The sequence below is a fragment of the Mesocricetus auratus genome, unplaced genomic scaffold (genome assembly GCF_017639785.1).
Source record: "Mesocricetus auratus isolate SY011 unplaced genomic scaffold, BCM_Maur_2.0 Super-Scaffold_2245, whole genome shotgun sequence".
NCBI lineage: Eukaryota > Metazoa > Chordata > Mammalia > Rodentia > Cricetidae > Mesocricetus > Mesocricetus auratus.
In genome coordinates, this window is record NW_024429180.1 from 49290799 (window position 1) to 49314017 (window position 23219).

Genomic DNA, 23219 nt, shown 5'->3' on the forward strand with positions numbered 1-23219 from the left:
CATTCATTCCTGTGTGACTGGAAACAGGGACCATGTTTTAAACTGTAATTGTATCTGACACAGTTCTGAGGATCCTGGCAAGTGTCAGTTCTAGCTCCTGTGGAAATAAATGATCTTCACAAATTTGTGGAGAATTCTACAAAAAGGGATTATTACATTTTTGTTGTAGTAATAACATACTAGAAGCTGAGTAGTTCATAAAACTAAAAGACTATTTATTTATTTAGTTATTTATTTGGCTCATTCTTAAGAGTTGGAGACATGTGAGATCATGGCATCAACATTTGCCCAGTTCCTGGTGGGAAACCTTGGTAAATGTGACCATGTGGAGAGAGAGAGAGGAAGAAGAGAAAGGAGAGGGGGGACTTGCATTAAAATATTTCACATTTATAGTAATACCTAGTCCTCAGAGACCTACTTTGATCCCCTAGTGGTTCTCACTCACCCTTCCTAATACTATGGCTCTTTAATACAGTTCCTCATGTTATGGTGACCCTCAACCATAAAATTATTTTGGCTGGTATTTCATAACTGTAATTTTGTTACTATTATGAATTGTAATGTAAATATTTTTGGAGATAGAGGCTTGCCATAGGGATCATGGACCACAGGTTGAGAACCACTGCCCTAGGGTCTAGTTCCTTCTTTTAAGACTTAATTCAGTCTCCACAGAACTAATCCAGTATTCAAGTCAGACTGGTCTGGTCATAAGGGAAGTGTACTGTTCACTTCCCACTAGGACCCACCTCTTAAAATTACTACCCTCGCCCCCCCTTCATTCTGTATAATGAATATGGATGATCTGCCTGCATGTATGTCTGTGCACTGCATGCATACACCACCACCTCTTAGAATCCTTACTCTCAGTACCAAGCTACCAGAAGATGTACCTCTGCAGGAATAAATTATATGCCAACCATAGCAAGCGCCATTTGCAAACATCTGGACACAGTTTAAGGAAATATGCTTCAAATTCCAAGGACCAGTCACCAGAAGTTCTACTAGGAATATATTCAAAGTACATGGAAAAAACACTTTTCAGACATTGTTAAGATACTAGAAAGACACTTGGCTTTATGCAATTATAAAATATATAATGACAGATAAGGTTAAAGTAAAATTATGGAAGAAGTATATTTAGGAAACATAAGAAAGTTGTAGTGACATTACTAATGTCCAATTTGTGTTTGAAATAAAGTATCTCAAAAGAGAAGAAAAAGGATTTTCCATGTGAATGAGCTGATTGATAAAAACATAGTGGTTCTCAGAAGGATAGTTGTCTCCCAAAATATGGAATAACAATCAATAGAACAGAATGAAGAAATAATTCGCAACCTTAGAGATTTTATTAATTTTGTCCTATAAGTTGACAGACAAATCAAAAAAATAGCAGTGAGAATAAATATTTGAACAATGGCATCAACCAAATGAACTAATTTATGTTCCATCACTGTATACAGTAGTAGCTGAATATATATTCTTTTCAAATATATGTGTGATATTTACAGAGATACGCCATGTGATTGGCCGAAATGAAGACTCAGTACATTTCAAAGGACTGAAGTTACAAGCAAGCATATCTTCTGGTCAAAAGAGAATATAAAGAAAATCAGAACAAGAGAAAGATGAAGCAAAATTAGAACTAATTATCTTAGAGGAGAGGCTGTTCACAAAAGTATAAAGAAAGGGGTCACAAACCAATGAGTACCAATAGCCTGCAAAAGACAAGGGAATGGCTCTTCTCCCAGAGCTTCTAGAATGAGTGGTAGATTACTAGCACCCAGACTTTAATTCAGGTTTCCTCCATCCAGGATTTTAAGAAAATTTGCCTTGTCTCAAGTCTGTATTTGAGGAAATTTGTCACATGAAGAATATGAAATGAAAACACAAGAAATTAGAAAATATTACTACTGAAGAGAAATACGATTTAGTGAATACATATGGAATTCATCTGCTAAATTGTAAGTTTTATCTTAAAATGTCCATATTAAAAGTAATTAAAGTCCAAAATTCTTTAATTTTTTAATCTTTTTAAAAACTTCTGTTGACCTTTATTTTTTAAGCTATGAAAACAGATATGTTCGCATATTTTAAAAAATGTTCTTATAGTGATACATAATGTCTTTGTTCAGAGTCTATAATAAGTCCCATAGAGTAAGTGGTGTAGACAATAGAGGTCTTCTCACAGTGACAAAGAATGGAAGCTCTGGCATGGCTTGCATTCTGGCTAGGACACTCTTTGTGCACATTGTTTTTAAGTAAAGATTTATTTTTTTAATATCATTTTTATTTTAATTTTAAATAGCTTGTTTTACATGTCAATCCCAGTTCCCTCTCCCTCCCCTCCTCCTGCACTCCCCTCTCCCCCACCCTCCCACCCTGTTGCCAATTCCTTCCACATAGGGGATATCTAGAGTCTATCATTTCACTCCGGGTAGGGTTCAGGCATTCCCCTAAGAGTCCAGGCTGAGAGAGCATCCCTCTTTGTGCTGTGGGCACACAATGACCGTTTGTATTCCAGGGATAGACACTGATCCACTGCTCAAGGCCCCATAGGTTGCCCACCTTCTCACTGACACTCACATTGGGGGGGGGTCCAGATCAGTCCCATGCTGGCCTCCCCGCTGTCAGTCTGGGGTCCAAGAGCTCTCCCCTGTTCAGATCAGCTGTCTCTGCTGGTTTTGCCAGCCCATTCTTTGCCAATTTGCTCATCACTCCTCTCTCTCTGCCACTGGGTTTCTTGGGTTCAGTTCAGTGTTTAACTGTGTGTTTGCCTCTGCTTCCGTCAGCCACTGGATGAAGGCTCCCAGATGGCTATAGGCATCAAGTTCATTTACCTCAAAAAAAAAAACAAAAAATAAATCACAAGGTTATTGCATAAATGAAAATTTGAGGATTATATTCAATTATATTGCTTGACTTCAAATTAAAATTATTGTAATTCAAATTGAGAGGTCATCATAGATACACCATCTCTAAATAATTGAGTCAGAGGCTAGGAAGACAACTCAGCAGTAAACCCAAAGTATTTGTCACATAGTGAAGAAGCCTAGAACCCACATAAATACTGGGAGGAAGGGGCAGCCCACTTGTAATTTCAGTCTCAGAGGTGGAGAAAGTGGGTCTCTGAGAAAACTCGTGAGCGAGAGTTGTTAGTCATCACAAAGCTTTGGGGGTTTGAAAGTAAAACCACACCACAAAGAATAAGGTAGAAGAATGGAAGAGTAATCAATAAATCATAAAAAGTAGTCATAAAACTTGTTAAGAGAAGCTTTCCTTGCTAGCCGCTTTGGTTTATCACCCGCCAGTCGCCTGGGCTCTGCCGCGTTGTAGTCCCCAAATAACACACAAGTCGCTGTATTAATTATGAAGCTGTTGGCCTTGCTTGTCTCTTACTGGCTAGCTCTGCTTTAAGTAATTACCCCATAATTGTTAATCTAAGTATGTCTCTTACCGGAGAATAGTTCTGGGCTTCCTACCCCATGGCAGTTACATGTCGACTCCTCGTGTTTCTCCTTCCCAGAGTCCTCCTGGACTCCTAGTCCCTCCTATCTAGGTTTCCTATTGGCTCAACAGTACTTTATTGACAAATGCACAGGACTTCCCCCAACAAAAACTAAATGTAGGGACTGGGGCCATTGTTCAACAGTTAAGAGTACTTGATTTTTCTGGGTCTCTCATGTTCTCCTCCCCTCTACCCCTCTACCCTTTTCTCCCTCCTCCCTCTCTCTCCCCCCATGCTCCCAATTTACTCAGGAGATCTTGTCCCTTTCCCCTTTTCCAGGGTCCATGCATATATCTCTTAGGGTTCTCGTTGTTTGCTAACTTCTCTGGGGTTTTGGACCATAGGCTGGTAATCCTTTGCTTTATATCTAATATCCACTTATGAGTGAGTACACACCATGTTTGTCTACCTATATCTGGGTTACCCCACTCAGGATGGTTTCCTCTAGTTCCATCAATTTGCCTGAAAATTTCAAAATGTCATTGATTTTTTTAACCACCGACTAGTACTCTATTGTGTATAATTACCATATTTTCTTTATCTGTTCTTTGGTTGAGGGTCCTCTAGGTTGCTTCCAAGTTCTGACTATTACAAATAATGCTGTTACTATAGTTAAACAGATGTCCTTGTGGTATGACCGTACATCCTTTGAATATATGCTCAACAGTGGTATTGATGGGTCTTGAGATAGATTGATTCCCAGTTTTCTGAGAAATCGGGGGAAAGAGAGGGAGAGTAATGAAAGAGATACCTTGACAAAGGGAGCTATTATGGGATTATCAAGAAACCTGACTCTAGGGAATTTCTCAGGAATCCACAAGGATGACCCCAACTAACAATCTAAGCAATAGTGAAATGGCTACCTTAAATGCTCTTTCCCTATAATGAGATTGATGACTTCCTTAAATGCCATCATAGAGCCTTCATCCAGTAGCTGATGGAATCAGAAACAGAGATCTACAGCTAAGCACTGAGCCAAACTCCTGTAGTACAATTGTAGAGAGCCAGAAGTGATGAGCAAAGGGGTCAAAACCATGTTGGAGAAACCTCCAGAAACAGCTGACCTGAGCAAGAGGGAGTTCACTGACTCCAGACTGACAGCCAGGGAGCCAGCATAAGACCAAACTCGGCCCCCTGAATGTGGGTGTTAGTTGGGGGTCTTGGGAAATCTATGGGGTTACTGGTAGTGGAACCAGTATTTATCCCCAGTGCATAAACTGGAGTCCACTCTCTTTGGAAGTATATTTTGTTCAGCCAAAATACAGGGGACAGGGGCTTGGTCCTGCCCCAAATGATGTGACAAACTTTGATGATTCCCTCACCAACTCCCCCACCAACTCCCTCAACCCCCCACACAATTCTCACTCAGTTCCCTAGGGGGTTGTTCACAGTCTGTCATTTTGTTCAGGGCAGAGCCTAGACCCTCCCAAAGAGCCCAAGCTGAGAGAGCATCTCTCATTGTGGGATGGACACCCAAAGTCCATTTGTAGTGCAGGGATAAATACTGATCTACTACCCAAGACCCCATAAATTGTATAGGCCTCCTCACTGACCCCCAGTTCAGAGGGTCTGGATCAATCCCATGCTAGCCTCCCAGTCATCAGTCTTGGGTCCAAGAGCTCCCTCTTGTTCAGGTCAGCAGTTTCTGTGGGTTAAGCAAGACCAGTCTTGACCCCTTTGCTTGTCAGTCCTCCCTCTCTGCAACTGGGTTTCAGGGGTTCAGATCAGTGTTTAGCTCTGGGTGTCTGCCTCTGCTTCCATCAGTCATTGGTTGAAGGTTCTAGGATGGCATATAAGGAAGTAGTCAAACTCATTATCAGGGAGGGGCATTTAAGGCAGTCTCTCCACTATTGCATTTTTAAGTCTTTCTGTAGGTGTATGTTTGATAATCTATTTTTTGTTAAGTACCTAAGACTAGAGTAATGCCCATATTCCACAGCACTCATGAATATATTTTTCCATCAGCATTACATGATGCTTCCATTTATCAGCTCCTATTCCAAGATTTCCAACTATTGATTCTAGCCACATTTGTAAATATGTAATGTAGTCTAAGTTTTACTTAAAGTGTTGGATATTATTGTGAGTTTATTGACTAATAGTGTGCCCCCAGTCTGCATGGCTTTATCTTTCACCCATTTTTGTTATGTTTTCTTTCTGCTATTCATGCTCATAAGTGTATTGTAATTCCAGATAAAAGACCTATATAATTTCTTCTCCTACTCTCTGGCTGCCCTTTTCTTCTTTGTCTGAGGTTTTAATGGGTAGTTATTTCCTTCATTTCATTTTAAAATTTTACCTCCCTTGATTAAAAAAAATAAATCTGTTCAAGTTTGTAGTTTGAACTTTTAGTCATCTGAAGAATCTTTGTGGGTTAACAGATTTAAAAAACACAGTTCTGCAGTTTTCTTTAAGAACTTTGCAGTTTTAGATCATCTGTAAGCCAGACATAATTTATCTATTTTTAATTTAAGGTTAAACTTGAGATTTTTCTGGTAGGGGGATCAAGTTGATCTACTACCATTTATTTAAAGACTCCTTTTCTCCATTCAAAGTCATTCTTAAATTCACTTTTGCTTAAAAAATCATTTGACCTTTTATGGTCAAATATGGTCTTCGTACTGTGCTGATCAATTTGCCTATGCAAAAGTTAGCATCTTTTATGATTATCACAGCTTACTAGTCATCTTTAAACTCAAATGTTATTTCTCTTTGAGCAAGGCTCTTTTCCACAAATGTTATATCTATTACTTTTCATTTCTTAGATAAATTTTATCATCAGATTTTTATTTCTATAAAAAGGTTTTCTGAGGCTGGAGAGATGTCTTAGAGGTTAACAACACTGGCTGCTCTTTCAGGGGTCTTCGGTTTGACTCCCAGCACCCACAAGGCAGCTCACAATTTCCTGTAACTCCAGTTCCAGGGGTCAGGTGCCATCTGCTGGCCTCTTCAGGAATAAGGATAGGCAGGACAGCAAAACAGCCATATGCATTGAAATAGGAAAAAAAAAAAAAAAAGGTTTGCTGAGGGCTGAGCTCATTGTTAGAGTGATTGCCCATCAGGTCCAATATCCTGGGTTTGATTTCCAGCACTGCAAAACCAAACAAAAAGAAGTTAAAATATACCTTCTAAGGGAACTGACAGTTTTTTATAATGTCCTAATTTTCAACCCATGAGCATGGTGGTCTATTTTTTCACATATTTAAGTTTTAATTTATTTCATCAATATTTTGTTATTTATAGAGGTCTCTTACCTATTTTCCAAAATTATTTTCAGGGGTTTTGTGTTGTTGATGCTATTATAATTGGAATTGATTCCTTAATATTTTTGTTTTTCTAGTTTCTGGTAGTTAAGAATACCCACTCACATTTGTATATTGATCTTAAAATCTCAGATTTTGCTGAATATATAAATTAGATCCAGGAGTTTTTTTCATTTTGTTTCAAAATTATTTAGAATTTTATATCTATATACTTATAACATCTGCAAATAAACATAGTTTTGCTTCTTCACTAATAATGATTATATGCTTCCCCTCTTATCTTGCCTAATTGCATTGAATAGCAATGAATTCTACATTTCATAGGCATGGGAGCATGAGCACCATGCCTTTTCCTTGTTTTAAAAAAGGCTTTATTTTATTTGTGTGTGTGTGTGTGTGTGTGTGTGTGTGTGTGTGTGTGTGTGTGTGTACACCCATCAATGAAAGCCAGAAGAGGTAGTTGGATCCTTTGTAGCAGGGATTAGAGATGGTTGTGAATTCCCAAATCTGGTTGCTGGGAAATGAAGTCTGATCCCCTGCAAGAACAGCACACAATCCCTTAGCTGCTGAGTCATCTCCCCATCTTCCTCACCCTGTGGTTCCAAATATATCTCCACTAAAATAATGAGAATCATGGAGTTTAACAATGCTGTCTGTTTATCACAATGAAGAAGTTCTGCTTCATTTCTTTATTTTTCAGGAATGAGCATTGGCTTTGTTCATGTGTCTTCTTATATCCATTGATGATTTTAGGAACTTTCTTCTTTATATGCTGATATGATCAATTATATTGATTGGTTTAAAAATCTTAAATTAACTGAATGTTCCCAGAATAATATCACTTTGTTGTGATGTACTTCTTTACATGCTTTTGGTCTCAAAAGATGTTAAGGATTATGATTCATCCATGTTCACAAGTGGTATGCCTCTTTAATTTTATTTTCTGGTGAGGCTCTTGTCAGGCTTTTTTAGTTCAATTGTGGTTATGTGGGTCTCATAAAACAAACTCTGAAGAGTTTCTCATTCTACCTTTTGTGAGAGAGTTTGTGCACCATGGGTTTTTCTTTGCAAAACACTTAATAGAATTTTACAGAAGAGCTGGCCAGGCCAGAAGGTCTTATGGTAGGGAGGTTTCAAATTATTACTTCAATTTTTCTAATAGATACAAGGTTATCTGGGTCGTCTATTTTTTTCTATCCATTTGGTAACTTTTGTTTTAGAAAAGTTTTCCCATTTTGTATTTGTTGTCAAGTTTTTTAAAAATACACATTCTAGAAATTCTCCCTTATTTCCAATATTATTTTTGTTGTTGTTTTAAACAGGGTTTTGTTATATTGACCAGAAAACACTAAATCTCTCTACTTTTACACAGCCCAGGTGGGACTTGAAACGGTGATCTTCCTAACTCAACCTTTTACATGCTGAGGAGGATACAAGATTGAACCACTATACCTAGCTCTTAATCTGTTTTAGGGGGTTTTACATTTTTTGTAAATTATTTTTAATCATGTCTATGTGTGAGGATTTTTTAGTGCAATGCCCAGAAAGGGTATCAAATCTCCTGGAGCTTGAGTTAGTTACAATGGCCTGTGATCTACCCTGTGCAGGTGCCAGGAACCAAACTCTGGTTCTCTACAAGAGAATCAATAACTCATTTTTTTTGTTTATTTGTTTTTTGTTTTGTTTTTTTCTTCAATATATGTTTTTATTTAAATTAGAAACATGAATGCTTCACATGTCAATCCCAGCTCCCTCTCTCATTCCTCCACCCTTGTCCCTCCACCAGCCTCCCCAGCCCCCCACCCCATCCCCACATCATTCCCCAGGGAGGGTGAGGCCCTCCTTGGGGGCATCTCCAAAGTCTGTCATTTCATCCAGGGCAGGACCTAGGCCCTTCCCCATGTGTCCAGGCTGAGAGGGCATCCCTCTATTTGGAATGGGCTCCCAAAGATCATTCATAAGCCATGCTACACACTGATCTACTATCCAAGGCCCCAGTGATTTCTGTGGCCTCCTCACTGGCACTACATTCATGGAGTCTGGATCAGTCCCCTGTTGGCCTCTCAGCCACCAGTCTGGGATTCAAGAGCTCCCCTTTATCTAGTCAGCTGTCTTTGTGGGTTTTATCATCATGGTCTTGACCCTTTTGATCATCGCTCCTCTGTCTCTGTCACTACGTTCCAGGAGTTCAGTTCAGTGTTCAGCTGTGGGTATCTGTCTCTGCTTCCATCAGTCACTGAATGAAGGTTCTAGGATGGCATATAGGGTAGTCATCAACCTTATCATTAAGGAGGGGCTATTAATGTAGTCTCTCCATTATTGCTTAGTTTGCCAGTTGGTGTTATCCTTGTAGATCTCTGGAGATCTCACTAGTGTCAGCTCTCTCCTCAAGCCTACAATGACTCCAATGGTAACTCTCATCCTGCTCTCTATTCTTACCTCGACTCAATCTTCCTGCTCCCCCATACCTTCTTCTCCCTTCCTCTCCTCCCCCTCTCTTTTTCCTGCTTCTCTCTCCCTTCCCACAATGTTCCCAATCTGCTCAGGAGACCTTGCCTCATTCCACTTCTGGAGTATCATGCATCTCTCTCTTGGGAACCTCCCTGTTTCCCAGACTCACTGGCACTGGAATTGTAGGCTGACACTCCCCTAATCCATATCTAAAATCCATATATGAGTGAGTACATACCATGTTTGTCTTTTTTTGTCTGGGTTACCTCACTCAGGATGGTTTCCTCTAGTGCCTTCCATTTGTCTGCAAATTTCAAGATTCCATTGTTTTTTCCTGCTGAGTAGTACTCCATTATTTAAATGTACCACATTTTCTCTATCCACTCTTCAGTTGTGGGGCATCTAGGTTGCTTCCAGGACCTAGCTCTTACATATAATGCTGCTATGAACATAGGGGAACCGATATCCTTGTTGTATGAATGGGCATCTTTTGGGTATATGCCTAAGAGTGGAATTGCTGGGTCTTTTGGTAGACTGGGTCCCATTTTCCTGATTAATCTCCATATTGATTTCCATCGTGTTTGTATGAGTTGGCAGGAGGGGAGGAAGAGGGAGCTGGGATTGACATGTGAAGCAACCTTGTTTCTAATTTAAATAAAAAATCTAATATATATATACATATATATGTATATATATATATATATATATATATATTACATGCACTGATGTTTTACCACAGATGCCAAGACGACTCCTAGAACAGGAGTTAGACAGTTGTGAGCAGCCATGTAGGTGCTGGAAATTGAACCCAGGTCCTCTGGAAGAGCAGCCAGTGCTTTTAGTTGTTGAACCATCTGTCCAGCCCCAAGAAGGACATTTTAAGATCATGTATCCACATGTTACCTGTAGTAAATGTCCATAGTTGGAGAATGTATAGCTGTCTTGTAGTATACTCATATAATAGAATCAAATCAACAATTGAAAATGAACTGAGAAGACACATCACAGCACACACAAATAGCAGAAGCATCATATTGAATTAAAGAAGCCAGGTGCAGAGAGGAGTACCTAGTTATAATAACATAGTCAATAACAAACAAATTTAACTCATGGAAATACAACTGTGGCTTACTCTTGGGCTTTCAGACAAGAGTGAGAGAATGCAAAGACAAACAGATGTTTAGAATCCTGGAAAGGCTCTATATATTTATTAATATTTTGCTTACATGAAGAGAAAGAAAATATGTGATAATCAGGCTAAAATTCATTAAACTATATGCTTTAATATCCATGTGTTTTGCTGTATGCAATTATATCTTATTAATACAAGTTCTACGCTAAAATAATAATGTAACAGCAATCTAAACCCGACACTTTCAGTTTTCTAATGTAGAATTAAAGCTTGAAAAAGGAAGCTGTTACACTAAATCTATATCTTCCTCTAAGGTTTCAATTAAATATAAGACAAGAGCCTCTTAAAACCAATGCCAAGCTATCATTCAAGGATAAAAACCAAGGCTTTGGTCAGAGTGGAAGGGGAAGCTAGCTGAATTTCTAGATTTCATGGAGTTGGGGTAAAGATGGTGGATCACTTGGAGGTTAACTGTTCTTGGCTTGCAACTGGAGACTGAACTCTAAAAACAGGTCTAAATCTTTATATGTGGTGAAAGAGAGGTATGGAGAAATTAGAGAGAGACCGACACACACACACACACACACACACACACACACACACACAGAGAGAGAGAGAGAGAGAGAGAGAGAGAGAGAGAGAGAGAGAGAGAGAGACACAGACAGAGAGATTAATCTGTGTCTTCAGATAGAAAATGGATGCTGCAGCTGGAAGAAAAGCAAAAAATACATTGTTTGCTTTTTCTTAGCCTTTTCTTTTACTTAAGTCTTCCTTAGATTGAGCTGCCCCCCTCCACGCACACACTGATTTACTCACCTAGCAATTCAAATATCAATATGAATCTCATCTACACACACACACACACACACACACACACACACACACACACACACTGATTTACTCACCTACCAATTAAAATGTCAATCTTATCTACAGACATGCTCATAGACACTCCCAGACATAATATGTAAGATATCAGCACATCTACCGTGGCCCATTGAGTCAACAGATGAAGTAGCCATCATACTCTGTGTACATAGGATAATAAGGGAGATTCATCTGGAGGTCAAGTCTCTGAAAACATTACACAGTGTTCTGTGGATCCTATGCACGATAGTCAGTAGGGAGAGGAAACTGGAGGGGAATGTCAGAATCTTAAATCAAAAGGTTTTCTACTGAGCATCAAGAAATTCAACAAGGGGAGTATTGTTCTTCCCATAGGGCTAAGATTTGAACTCTGACAGTTCCCATTCTGCAACACCCAAGGGTGCAAAATATACAAGTTAGTGTGGGAGGGTGGTGGTGCCTTATATGTGGTCCATCCCTTCTGTCTCCCAGTCAACCTCATATTCAGGAAGAACATATGAGACCAGGCACCCAGGCACTTCCTCCTCTTGATTCTAATTTTAAAAGCTTATCTCTCATTACTATTATTATTTTTTATTATTAGGTGTGTGTGTGTGTGTGTGTGTGTGTGTGTATGTGTATAGGCATGGGCATGCCATTGCTTATGTACAAAGATCAGAGCATAGCTTTTATGATTTACCTTCCCATCCACTATGGGTTCCAGGGATCCAACTCAAGTCCTCAGGCTTATGTACCAAGTGTTTTCACCCAATAAACCATCGCAATACCCTGCCTATTGGTTCTATAGCTGTCAGTACAGTTCCATTTCCTTAGACTCTTGGTCTTTGATTAGAAATTCACACTAAGGTTATAATGGGTGAAAAAATAAATGGCAATCCAAAGTGCTCGTGGTTATTCACATCAACTAGCTACCAGTGATAAACTAGCTAATTCACCTGCAATGTATTACACTTCAGCCTATGGGAATAAAGGGTAGATATGTCAGACTGGCTGGGTAGATATTAGGGTGCCAATTGCTCAACTCCCCTTTGACAAGCCTAATTTTGTAGCTGCCTAGTATATGGCTCCTGCTGACCCAGTGCAAACAGAGTGTATTCCCCCCTCCTCAGTATGCTTTCTGTGAAAACCTACTTAGTGACTTTTTTAATAATGAGAACAATTCATACACACTTTAGTGAGACCCTATCAGAGTCACAAGCACAAGTAAGAGCCATGGAATCCAGTATATAAGGCACATGCCCAGACTTTTCATGGTTAGTAGATTTACAACACAATTGTTTTTGCATGCTTGAATAGCGTTGTGACACTTTGTTTATGGTGTTTAAATACATGTATGCATGTTTGAGAAATAAGATCTGAATACTTGTTTAAATATCTTATAATGGACCTTAATTGGTCAGAGGTGAGCACATTGATAGGACCACATCCTTGCTTGGTGAAGGTTGCTTAGTGGAGAAGAAGCCTTTCCTACCATACACAAATACAAAACACAGGTTCAGAAAACCATGGTGCCTGACATGGTTTGGTAATGTAAACGGTTTCTCTGAATGTGATATTGGAGTGAGATGAGAACGATGCAATATGATCCTGCTAGAGCAGTGGTTCTCACCTTCCTAATGCTGAGACCCCTTAATACAGCTCCTCATGTTATGGTGACCCCAACCATAAAATTACATTGTTACTACTTCAAAACTAATTTTGCTACTGTTACAAATTGTAATGAATGTATCTGAGATGCAGGATATATAATATATGACCTCCAAAGGGGTCCCAATCCACAAGTTGAGAACCACTTTGCTAGAAGAAAGAGCAAGGGGTTATGTTGGCCTCTGAGGAGACGTGGAAAAGAGTTGAGACCCTGAGGTAGGACCGTTAAAGCATGTATGGTTGTCCAGCGACAATTTCAGCCCTGAAAACATACATAGCATACATCTAAGTAACAGTATATTTCAAGGTGTGTGTGTGTGTGTGTGTGTGTGTGTGTGTGTGTATGCATGCAAGCGCATATAGTAACAGATGAAAAAAGAGACCATGAGTTTGAAAAGGGAATAGGGATGGATATATGGAAAAATTTGGAGGGAAGAAAGAAACAAAATCATAATTAAATTACATTCTGACAAACAAGAGTAAAGCAAAAGAAGACTTTCTTCCCAGAACATAGAACAATAAGGTGTGAAGGAAGTGGGAGGCCACAGAAGACATGGAGGCCAACTCTGGTGGGCTGTCCATGGTCATACAAGGGAGTTTTCTCCATCGTGAGAGTGAGGGAGAGCAGTCTGGTACCAGGGCACATGCCTGAAATACCAGAAGTTTGGAATAGGAGCAATGAGGATCATGAGTTCTGGGTCCTCCTCAGAATCTGAAACAAGAACAAGAGTGACAGTCACTGAAATCCTCTAAGAATGGAAGTGATAAGAGAACTTACTCTAAGGTGGGCATGTTTTCTCCTTTCTGATCCTTCATCTTCAATGAACTAGGAAACAACTATTGTATGATCTCTCTCTGAGGCTGTGTCTCTGATATTCTATGATCCTCAATACACAGATCTGTCTTTATTTGGAGATATTGGCTAGGGGTAAAGGTATTTCTAATTCTTGATCTTGGGACCCTGTGACTCCTGAGATGTCAGGATAACAAATGTCATGGGCATAAGGTAACCTATAAATTATCCAGTTGGAAATATGAAGGAATACTGTTTGATTCCCCAAGCTCTTCCTGCTGCAATGGCCAGCTATGCTTCAAGAATGAAATATCTAAATACCACATTGAGGATCATGGGGAGCACAACTTGGAAAACTTGTAATCAGCAAGTGAAATGACTAGCTAAATAATTAAAATCAGTAAGCTACAGTTGGTCCTTAATAGCCTCAGGTCTTATATCTGTAGATTCATCAAGATGTACATCACAAATATTACCCCAAGAATAAAAATTAACAGAACAATGAAATAATTCAAATAAAAATGGTACAGTACAATATCTATATATCATTTATATTGCATAAATATAAAGAAGTATAAGTAATAAAGATGATTTTAGTCATAAGGGAGGATATATTTTGTCTGTATGTAAATACTACAGGATTTTGTATAAGGGGTTTGAGCATCTGTGGACTTCCTCTCAGAAATGGACTGGTATCATGAGGAGAAAAACCAGAATTTCCCTTTATCATTGCCTAGCTGATTGTTTAGCCTTCTTTAATGCTGGTCTTCTTGAGCCAACTTTTACTGTTATTCCAGTGGCCACACACACAAAACATATACACACACCACACCAACACACACACACACACACAGTCAACATACACAGACACACAAACACCCTCACATCACATTAACAAGTATAGTCAAACACTGAAACAACGTATTATCATCATCATCATCATCATCTCTGCATTCTTTCTCACACACATAGCCAAGACATTTGAAATCACTGTTGGGGCATGTCATACAATTGGTTGTCAACTAATATTACAAAGCATACTCACCTTTAAGGTGGTATACTCCAGTCATTCAGCATGAACCTTTGTTTATCCAGGCTCTGACCTCACTCCTGGAATCACTGAAGTAGGTGGCTCATCAGAAGATACCGACACACTTGGCATTTGAGAAAACTCTGCAGATGCTAAAGAATGATAGGCTGGCGTGGGCTTTTCACCCTGGCAAGAGTACACAGTAAGTAGCTCTCAATCCCTACCTCCAGTCATGCTCTACCATCCAGTGACCTTTCTTAGCTCTGGGGGAAACTGGGGTGATATTAGCTGTAGCTATGAAAACAAGTGTAAGTAAGTGCTTACAGATTCCACTTTGCCTCTTCATCCTCTGAGGAAAAGGCTGAAATTCTGTAATCCATAACAGGAAAAGAAGAGAAAAGCTATAACTTCCCTTGCTATCTTCGCCCTGCTCATCATGCAGCCATCTTTGATTCTGGTCTTACTGTACACTACAGCCTAGTACCTGGGCATAGTCAGGGCACCCACCTGAGCCTGGACTATTAGAGGATGAGGACCTGGGACTTGGATATAAAGTCACAAGTCTACTTGCTTCTGCAAGAAGTGTCTTTATGGTACTGGACAAGACACTGTTTCCAAAGCCTCAGCTTCCCCATTCATGGAGTGAGATAACAGCTCTACAAGCTTTACAAACACAGTCTTCTCTCTCAGGAAGCTCCAGCTGGATGTCTTTCTCCTGTGCCTCTTACTATTAGCACTAAAGCAGGGAGGTTGACAGCTGGCCTCTCCCAGCTGGCCTTTTCTTCCTCCTTTTTTTCTCCACGGTTTCTCTGACTTTTTTAGTGCCCATTTTATTATTTTATGTTTATTTTTAGCTTAATGCTCTCTCAGGGCAAAAGGTCATGAGATGGATGGGTGTGAGCTGGGCTGGTGCCTCCTCTCCTCACCGTGGTTGAGGGTGGCCCACTGTTGACCTTGGCTCAGGCTGCAGAAGGTTCCGGGGACTTAGAGGGAGCAGGAGAGGAAAGCTGGGATACGCTGCATCCCATGCCAGCTGCTCTGTGCCCGTGACTGTGAGTGGCATACACTGGCCCTGGAGGTGGAGGTGCTGGTATCTCTGAGGGTGGGGGATGATGGACTCAGAGGGTGCAGGGAGCAGAGAAGTGAGACTGTCTCCCGGGAAACAGGCCTGCCACTTCCTCCTCCCCCTAGTTATTCTGCATTGTTCCTGTTGAATACCTCATCTTCTTAGGTGAGAGGCCCTAGCTGTCTCAGCCCCTCCCCCGCCTCCACTGCCACCTGCCTGTCTCCTCCTCACCCCCACACACATTCACTTCCCTCCAGGCAGCAGCAATCAGCTCACACTGTCAGAGCAACTTCAGGAAGGAAATAATGTTCATAGGTCTGGAGAAAAGAGAAAGAAGGGGGAGGCCCGAGGATAGAGACGGAAGAGGCTCTGTGGGCCTTGGACACATAGGGATCCGTTTCTCAAGAGCTACTCACAAGCTCTGGTGAACTGAAGTTCCCTGAGAAAAGAGACATGGGTGTCTAATATCTTTCAGACAGACTGACTAGAATGTATATGGTAAATGCACTGATTGATGGCTTTCTGTTAGTTTGTGACTATGAAAGTCCTTGTAACACCCGAGTTAGTGTCCATGGGGCCATATTGGTTCACTGAAGCAGAGCTCAGAATATGGAACAAGGCAGTGTTCTCCACTGCCTGACTGTATGGACACAGCACCCTTTGTATCATTCTAATTAGTGGAAGTTGGCAGAGACCTGATGGGTGACACACCCCATCCACAGTTTCAAGCCTTCCAGCACTGGTCTCCAGCTAGAAATCTAACTTTGAATAGGTTTCTCTGCTGGCCGGAGTTCTAACTTCCTCTACCCACAAGATGAGATGAGCAGCATGATAGATAGACTCGTGCAGTGTCGAATTCCCTGGTGGTTCCCAGATGAGCTGCAAGCTTCCTGAAATTTCATGCATCTTTAAAAACAAAGTGGTTCTGCGTATCTATGAGGCCTTGGGTAGTATTTATCCCTGGCATACAAATAGACTTTGAGTGCCCATTCCACAGTGAGGGATGCTCTCTCAGCCTGGACTCTTGGGGGAGGGCCTAAGCCCTGTCCTGGATGAAATGACAGTCACTGGAGATCCCTGGGGATCTGAGTAGAGATTAAGTGGGGAGACCTGGTGGGGAGGGTGGGGGAAGATAAGAGGGAGAGGCAGCTGGGATTGACATGTGAAACACAGTTGTTTCTAATTTAAATAAAAAAAATTTAAAAAGGGAAGTGGTACAGACCTCTGGCCTCAAACCAATGTCCTACAAAGTTGCAACCAGAGAAATGGGGTGAAACTTTAAGACGGGTGAGTCAGGTTCTGAATGTTCAGCAAAGACTGACAGGCAGACTGCTTCAAGGAGACACTGGAGAAGAGTGAGGCATTCAGGTCTCAGCCATCAGCTGGGCATGGAGCTGGATACTCCAGAGGAGGTAGGAACGAGACAGGCACGGGAGATGCAGAGAGTCTAGGTACATGCAAGTTTTGTGCATATGTCCACAGCATTTTGCAGGGCCAATAATGTTGATTTATTTTGCCTGTGCAGGCAGGAAGACTGCATTCCCCAGGTTCCCTTGGGCTTAGGTGAGGGTTTGCTTTCTGGCCAATAGGACTTGGGCAAATAGATGTAAGATATTCCCAGGCTGCCACTTCTCCTCCTCCTTCCTCTTCCTCTTCCTCCTCCTCCTTCTGCTCCTCTTCTTCTTCCTCCTCCTCCTCCTCTTCCTTCTTCTTCTAGATTATTATGGCTGTATATATGTCTGTGTGTGGGTGTGTGTAATTGAGTATACATGTCTGTCTGCAGAGCCTGGAAGAGGATGTTGGATCCCCTGGAGCCGGAGTTACCGGCAACGGTATGTGAACTTGTGGCCTCTGTAAGATCAGTACAGTGGAGTCATTTCATTTCTCCAGTCCAGATGTCTTTTCTTTGGTGATCATAAGATATGGCCTCCTGATCAACATGAACAAGTGATGTTGAGAAGAAATAAGACTTCTGTGTCAAGTAACTGGGATTTCAAAAACCCTTTGTTGTCACCATAAAATCCAGACACTCCTGAAAAATGAACTCTCGGTAGGCAGGCATGAGAACAGAACTTTCTACACAGCCCCACACACAAGTGGAAGAGGATTGTAGCTCTCAGGGTCATTGTCACTATTTTAAGAGTAGTTGAAATCTAAGCAACCTGAGTTTAAGCAACTTGAGTTTATACACTGGTTCTAAAATGTGCCAGCTGTGTGTTCTGTTAACTGTACAGTTACTCACTGTATATAATTTTATCATGTTACTGTAATTATTTAGTGATTACTGCCCACTAATTGTTTCAAACCTGCATTGTTTAAATTGTATTTGTTACTTCCTGTGAATCTAGGATCAGCTTGCTAGACCTTATCCTACTCTGTGGTTGAGAGGGTAACTGCTAATTTCACACAAGTCTCTCCCAAGTTTGGGTGTTAACTGGCCATGGGCTTATTGGGGCCTGCAGTGGAAATAACTGGGCCCCAGACTTGTTCCAAGTGGTCCAAGCTTGTTTGCAGTGCCGTGGCAAAATTCCCGAGGATAGGATGCATGGTTGGCTCAGAAACAACACATCATGTTGATCACATTGTAGGCTGAAAATAAATCATAAGGACAAACAGAGTTCATCTTTTATCATTATTATTGTTATCGGCAGAAGGAGGAATCTTGTGAAACGAGTGGATAAAGGGAGTCTATGATTATTAAAGTTCATTATTATAGCTAATCTTTCACTGCTGCTGCAAAGATTAAATATGTTCAAACATGTAAAACATTTAGAATTGTGTGAACTGAACATTTTCATACCTCATATTATTCTCTTGTGGTCTCAACAGTTTCATACCCAGGTGTGAACACCTCACCAGATGGTGATCATGCTTACCAGTGTGATGAGGTTTGGGACTCCATTCTTATTTATCCTTAAAGTGACCCAGTGACCTTCAAACACACCTTTGACTTGTGTGCTCTATCATGAACCTGAAATAAGACACCTTCCTAAAGCTTTCTTTCAGTTAGTTCCTCACATGGTTGAGCTACCTCAACAGAGTTTCCTCCACGTGTTTGCTCCCTGTATTTTATGGTGAGTCTCTCTCTCAACTGTGTCAGTAATAAGCAGTTTTCCCACACCTCTTCCATGTCTCCTCTTGTGGCTATATCTGATGGATGTGATTATTAACTCACAAAAGAAACTGAAATGAAACACACGTATAGTGTATAGTCTGCACAGCAGAGTCTGCACAACACATACAAGAGCAGCTCTCATTTTAACTAGAACAAGAGATAGTTCATTCTGGAACCCCATAGAGTGGCCATGGTTCAGAAACATTTAAGTTACTCCAAAGTTCATCTTTCAATGTGGAAGCAGTTTTGAGACATTATAGTTTTATGGATCAATGACAGCAACAAAATAAAGGCATAAATCAAGGCAACTTTAAAATACATTGGTGGTACATCAGAGGGGTGATTACAGCAAGATGCAAACAATTTTTCTCAAGGCTGTTGATGTTACTTGATTCTTAGCTTTTGGATTGGTGGAAGCTAGTAGTAGGTTAATAGTTTTCCAAAGGTTATTTTCTTTAGTCACAGGATGTTAGTTCTGACACAGAGGTAGCCAGGATGACTATGCCAGGGGCTGAAGCCAGCCAAAGATTAACTTCTGAACCGATAACATTCCAGTCTTCCACATTTCTTCAGTTTAAATAGGTTTTCCAGACACAGGCTATTTTCAGAAATACTCTTTTATAATAGTGTTCAGTAAGTGCTCACTGAGGCTTGGAGTATACAGTAAGTGCTCAAAGCATGTGTGCAATTATGTTCAATACTACCTTCTCTTTATACTCCTCATTGGCAGGAATAGTTGAACAGTTTCTATGTACACTGCTCAGCAGTTTACAGACTTCATACTCACCACAAGGAGATACAGGTTTTAGTAGAAACTTGTGCATATTATCAGGTACGCAGTAGCAAGCCAGGTTCAGACTGAACATGGGTCCCTAATCCTGAGGTGAAGAGCTCCTAGTGACTTTGAAAAAACTTCTTCGGTATCTATGTGTAGAAAGGATTCCAGATTCCACAGTCCCACATTCCATGGCAGTTGAATTGATAGTTTGTCACCCCTGTTACAGGGTATTGGGAACACCAGGTGAAGCAAGCCCTCTTATTGTAAAGGTATTAGAGACCTGGCTAGCTGGGATGTGGGTTTAGAACTCTGCATAATTCTGTTGTATTAAAGCAGGTGTGGGCCTTGCCTCTTGTGTCTTGACAGTGGCTTAGCTGTGTCTTCAAGTGCATAATGAACCCCAGATAGGTGCAGGTATATATCAGGAGCATCATTTCAACACTCTGGTGGTGTTTGAAAGTCAAACCATACACATCAGCATGTGTCAGGTAGATCAAGAGTTAGAAAATTTCTTACCATCACCATGTTGGCAACAAATATATTCCTGTCTATTTCCTAGTTTCTTCTGAGAATATTCTTAGAGAATAGTCAAGAAGTCCACAGCTTTGGTTCCTCCATCAATCCTGCTAAACTCTTGCTAAATTTCTGCTGTTACATTCTGCTTTCATCATCCCTAAGGCATTTCTCCTCACGGGATCAACACAGAAGCCGCATGTAAACCCAGAAGAAAATAATGTTGTGACTAGGGAACTAACTTTGCCTTGGAAACAGGAATCAGAGTGACCACATGATAGATATAGAACAATGAGGCCATCACTGACCAGAGTTTGGAACTGTATGGTCAGAAAACCTTCTTATGCTTTTCTGGCCTTTGGATACCACACACTGACCTATTGTGCCACCCTGTGCTCTAGTCAGATGCTGATCTTTGCAGCTGAGGCATCATTAACAGCCTGTTTTACCTCTCAATGATACAAATTATTTCTAGACAAATAACAGCTCAGAGCTGAGCCTGTCCAGTTTTGACCAACCACCAGGTTGTTGGATAACTTAATTACAGTGTTTGGTAGCCTTAGGGATTGTCCTTGTTCTCTCTAATTCTAACTTTTCTCATTGTGATGACAGAGATTCTCTATTTGGGTCAAGAGCATCCCTCAAAGGTCTGTGTTTTAAAAGGTTTTGTCCCTAGCTTGCCACTACTAGGAAATGGTGCTAAATCCAGAGAGGGTTGGGCTAACACAAGGTCCTTAGATCTTTGAGGTATGAACTTAGAGGTGATTGTGACACTCTGGTCTTCTTTCTTTTGCTTTCTGGTTGTCTTGCAAACATTTGCTCTACCAACCACTCCCTATGCCTATTACCTTGCTACAGGCCCAGAGCTATGGGGCGAAGTGACCTTGAATGCAACCTACAAGGCTGTGATCCAACACAAGTACTTTCTCTCTCTGCACAAGTTATCTCAGGTATCTTGTTCTAACAAAAATCATCCCAATGAACATTTGAACCAAGGATAAGATGGGGATTTTTCTTATTTTGTAAAAATAAAAACGATCACTCTTTCAAGGGTCTTCTACTAGGGTGATGTCAGCCAGGGCTTTCTTTCTGTGTTAGAAACCTAGATCTGATAAAGAACTAGTTGTGACAGTTTCTGTTACTAGTCATTTGGCCTCACTGTTTAGGGACCTGTGGTGAGAGGGGCTTCAATACAGTGGAGCAAAGGCAATCACATCATGACCACAGACAAAGAAAGGAGTCTGGCAGCTCTTAATCCCTCTCAAGGGCACACTCTCTATACGAAAATGGCTTCCAAACAGGCCCTACCTCTAGAAGTTTCTACTTCCTCCCAGCAGCACCATGCTAGAGAGTAAAATGTTCACACATGGAAATTTGGAGAATAGGTATTAAATATAATGCTTGATTTTTGTTTAATTGAAACAATTACTTTAACAGATGTTAATACTGTGTTAAGGAATCCACACACTATCTCATGAAATGGGAGTCTGGTGGAAGTTTTGATAGCTGGGTTTTATTATCTAGAAGAGTGAAGCAAAGAATACTATGTGTTTCCTCTCAAGGTGACATGGCTAGTAAGATGAGGAGTGAGGACTCAGACTGACATTTCTGGACAAATGCTTCCTCCATGCATGAATCTACAGGACCAACAGTTTTAACTACCCACTTTAGATTTAGTGAAATTTCATGAACTGGGAAGTCAGGCTTGGTTGTAATCCCATCCCTGCTCAACCTTAGGTAAGTCACCATTTCTTTTTACCCCTTGTAGCTGCTGGCTAACACTGTGAGTCTCTGGAACAGTCTGTCTTCCCATCACTCTGCTATCCTTCTACCAGCACTTTCTCACTCTGACCACAGAGCTACTCCATAAATAGCTCAGGACCTGTGAGCTGCATGCAGAGGTTTAACCTGAAGAGAAAAGCAAACAGCAGTTGAGTACTCATCCTTGGTCCTCCCCTGGTCCCTAATAAAACTTTCTGATTTTCCCACCGTTACAGAACCCTGGTTTTTCTTTCTGTTTCCTTCACCTTAATCAGTGCCATATCTCACATCAACCCCAATTCTGAGGTTATTAGAAAGGGTTGCAGGATCTCATAAACAGGCAGAGGACTCAGGAGAAATAAATGTGTGGAATACAACACTAAGGTTCAAGGTGCCTGTGTAGTTAAGTGCTGGAGTAAAGGAGGCTTTGTCTGGTCAAGGGTCACCTGATCCCAGACAGTCCCAGGTCAGCCTATGCTTACTCCTTAGCTTCTTCTCCTAGTAGGAATATATTGGTTACTTTCTCCCTGTAGCCAGGATTCCAAACCTAGAATCTCAGTCTTCCCAGCAGAAGGGAATCTATTAAATCATCTAGTGCACCTGGAATTGAACAATCAGCTGCTCAAAATCCATAATCAATTTGTTGTCTCTTGGTGATAGAGAGCTTCCTCAGAGTAGTTTCTTCATGTTCCCTTCATGCTTCAGAGCTTCCAGAGTTCTGCCGTGGATGCAGCCATCAGGAACTCTGATCACCACCACAGCTCCACCCTATGTAAGCCTGCAGTTAATCTGTATCATCTGAGCCTCAGTTGCCAGTCACCGTGATGACATCTCAGCTCCCTGAGAGAGTGTACAGAGACTGAAGAGGTTTCATGGTACCTTCATCAGTCCCATTTCCCGCATCAACCACGCTGAAATCATTAGCAAGGGGTGCAAAGCCTCACAAACATGCGGATGACACAGAGTAAATAAACCTTCCACAGAAATGCAATGCTGAGGTTCAACATGTGCTGGGAACCACTCCAGGTGGTTGACAGGTTCCAGCAGAGGATGTAAGGAGTTAGCAAGGGAAGGAGGTGAGTCAGGCCGTGATGGTCAGGAGAATCTTGCAGCCTGACTGACTAGTAGCCAGAGTGCTTCTTTATTTATACAGAATTTAGTAAGCAGAGATACATTCATGTTTTTCCAAAACATAGATCATATCACTTTCGGTTTTGGACATACGTTTCACTTCCTCTTGCTCATCTTTGGGTCATCATTAATAAGCTATGACAGAACAGTTATTTCCAATCATTTTC

At 40.9% G+C, this 23219-nt stretch overlaps 2 long non-coding RNA genes across 2 annotated transcripts; one reads left to right on the plus strand and one right to left on the minus strand.

The window, feature by feature from the left end:
- Window positions 1-13276: 13276 nt before the first annotated feature.
- LOC121138766 lies at window positions 13277-19901 on the minus strand. Its single transcript, XR_005875629.1, has 3 exons — window positions 19657-19901; window positions 14704-14840; window positions 13277-13577 (listed from the first exon to the last, which is right to left on the minus strand). It is a non-coding gene; the product is annotated as an uncharacterized LOC121138766 (long non-coding RNA).
- On the plus strand, window positions 19862-22141 carry LOC121138767. Its single transcript, XR_005875631.1, has 3 exons — window positions 19862-19916; window positions 21019-21110; window positions 21929-22141. It is a non-coding gene; the product is annotated as an uncharacterized LOC121138767 (long non-coding RNA).
- Window positions 22142-23219: the final 1078 nt, after the last annotated feature.